Below are 3,095 nucleotides of genomic sequence, written 5' to 3'. Positions count from 1 at the left end.
AGCAGCAGCCCCCCCGGCCAGCTTTCCCCCAGTTTCTGTACTGAGCATGACATCCCATGGTATGGAATGTCCCTTTGGCCAGTTGGGGTCAGCTGTCCTGGCCGTGCCCCCTCCCAGCTTCTTGTGCACCTCCAGCCTGCTCAGTCGGTAGAGCACGGGAAGCTGAAAAGTCCTTGACTGGTGTAAGCACTGCTCAGCCACAACTGAAACATTGGTATGTTATCAACGTTATTCTCATCCTAAATCCAAACCACAGCACTGTACCAGCTACTAGGAGGAAAATTAACTCTATCCCAGCTGAAACCAGGACAACTACTTAGAGTGAATAAAAGTATAAAAATGAAATTCCCAGTCTAGAATGTTTACTAGTTCTTCTGTAGCTTTGCAGTATAAAAAGGAAAAATAATCTTATATGTGTTTATTAGTCTGTGGTACCCAGCCAACTGACTTTTAAGTATGACTCCTAGTGGATATCTTTATTCATTGGACCTTTTTAAGCTTGTGAAGTAAATTTTTAATTATTTTTTTAAAAATAACTTAATTGAAATCAGTTGGCAGAGCTGGCAGAATTGTTCTGTCCAGCTGTGACTGAAAAGTCTTCAGAGCTCTCTTTCTTTCAGCAATAGTCTTTGAAATACAGTTGGTCAACACACATCAAATGTTTGCTAAAGCCTCATTTCGTGTCGCCGTAAGCTGATCTGACTCGTGCCGCAGTCTCAGCACTTTCCCCTTGGAGATGAGTGTCCCACCGCTCTCCGGCCCCGTGCTGAGAGCAGCTCCGAGGCGGCTGCGGTGGCGGGGCTGGCTGCAAGCGGGGCCTTGCTCCGGGGCTGGAAAACTGTGCTAACCTGCTCCTCCATTGGAGCTGCCGTGGAGGCACGCCTTCAGGAACGCCCTCATTTTAGAAGTCTTTTAACGAAATAGTTGTCAAGGTGACTCAGGATGATGGTTTACCAGTATCTATCCAATTAGCTACCTCATTTTTACAGTATTATAGCTGAGTTTATTTTAAATTATACACTTTTTGGGGTTTTTTTGTTTGCCGTACTAAATCTTAAGTTAACATCGTAATTATTTCATTTAAAATAATAGCAATAAATGTGTAGGCTTTATTAAAAAGAGAACTAACACTTTAATTTTTAAAGACCCATTTTTATCCTGTGTTTAGGAAAAGCTTGATTAATAAAAAAGTCTCGAATTTCTTTTTGATCTTACCAGAAAGTGGCAGGGCTGTTGCCTGTGCTTGAAGTTATGTGGGGGTTTTTTGGTTTATTTTGCAGTTAGTGAAGGACAGATTTTTCTTCTCTCGGAAACCTGTTGTGTCCTGCCAAGATACCATTTTCTTAGCGGGGCGGTCTGGTCTTTCTGACTAGCCTCAGCTGTGGGTAATTCAGCTCGTACAAGGAGTGCTGGCCTCCCTGGGACGGGAGGCAGCGGGTGGGAGGAGGCCACCAGCTGCCACATGCCGCTCGGAACCGGTTCCAGCCGGCTCAGTCACACAGCAGATCTCCCGCCAGCCAGAGGAGCCCACAGCACCACGGCTCAGCCGTGTTCAAGGAAGAAAGCGGCAGCTTCTGGAGAAGGGGCAGGAAAAACTATTGTGGCAGGAAAACCTGGCGGCGGGAAGCAAATGGCGGCAGGAAGAACCATGGTGTAGGTGACCCCCCCACCTCCTCCTCCACCCGTCGCCTCACCGAGGAGTTGGGAGGGACCGAGTGAAACCTGCAGGGAAAATACGGGAAGTTGTGACTAGGAAGAAGGGAGGAGAGGTGTTTGTTTTAAGTTAAAACCCGGGAAGGGCAAGAAAGGGTATTTACGCAACTGTTTATGTTTGTGGGTTGTTTTTTTTTTCTCAGTACCCAAATTAGTGATCAGAAATTTATGTTAATGGGCAATTTAGAAAAATGTTAGAAGATCTGAGGAAGTAATACTCAGAATATGATGGTATTATTTCATAATCATTAGTGTGCCCTTGTCAGATCATTTTTTTCATAGAAAAATCAGAAATACGAGAGGTCAAGTGACAGTGAAACGCTCTAATAGCTGTATCGCTTAGGAAGAAAATATCACTCAGCCTTAACTAGAGAAATGAGCCATGGAGTTCAAAGTATTTCATGTCCTTATTTCATATGATTAAATAACTGCTTTTAAGTATATACTCATTTGGGATTTTATGACCAGCTTTTTTTTTTACACAAGTTCATTGTTACAGCTTACTGTTAAAGACTAGTTGCCATTGAGTGCTTATACAGCTGTACTGTCATTAATTGTTCACTCAGCCGAATCTTTGAGATCCATGCTTCTGCAGTCATGTTTCCCATTTCATATGGGATTATACCTTCAATAACCTGTGATTTAGTTTAGCATGTGAGGGTTGGCTGATTTTTAAGGCCAAGTCTAGCCATGAAGTCTTTTTTCTGGGAAAACAGCATTAGTTTGAGGCAGTTAAACCTGCTATTGTGAGATGTGATGATGTGGCATTAAAGTGTGTGTGTGGGGAGAGGTTATTATTTTTTTTTTGCTTGTACAGATTATTTTCTTTAGGGGTCTGATGTAAACTTCACAGACTTCCTTTTGTTTGTATAAAGTGCGCTGCTGCTGACAGACTTTCTCTGATAGCAAATATTTCCTAGGGGAAACAGTTGCTGAAGCATACTTCTTTTTTTCCCACCAGTACAAGAGCAAGTGTCTTTAGATCTCTGCTGGTTTAGCTTTCATATTCAGTTTAACGTATTGGTATATTCAGCTGAGCTGGATTCTTTTTGCTTTAATTGAGAAAGCGCTGTTAGAATTTTCTTCAGCCTAGCTTTAACTTTGGAAAACCCTGCCAAGTTTATACAGAAGAATTAGGAGCATATTAGTACCTACATTGTCTGTCATCCATTTCCTATCTGTGTCTTCTAGGTATGCTTTTGAAGTATAGTCACACAGGTTTTTTTTTAAACCTTGCAGAATGTACTTTCCCAGAAGGTTTCATGTGATTTTTATTTTGTTTTGTTTTGGCTAATTTCTAGCAACTGCTAGAGAAATAAACTGTTGGAAAACTCTGAAGAATGGAGAAGTATAGTTCTTCCATCTAAATATAGAAATACTGA

The 3,095-nt window shown here is 41.9% G+C and overlaps 1 protein-coding gene across 1 annotated transcript in view; it reads left to right on the top strand.

The window, feature by feature from the left end:
• Positions 1-3,095, top strand: part of MED13L (mediator complex subunit 13-like) — a 195,119-nt gene that overhangs the window by 90,365 nt on the left and 101,659 nt on the right.

Source organism: Pygoscelis adeliae, unplaced genomic scaffold, assembly GCF_000699105.1.
Source record: "Pygoscelis adeliae isolate BGI_AS28 unplaced genomic scaffold, ASM69910v1 Scaffold483, whole genome shotgun sequence".
NCBI classification, from domain to species: Eukaryota; Metazoa; Chordata; class Aves; order Sphenisciformes; family Spheniscidae; genus Pygoscelis; species Pygoscelis adeliae.
The sequence above is the reverse complement of the archived record's forward strand: the minus strand, read 5'-3'. Positions and strand labels throughout refer to the sequence as shown.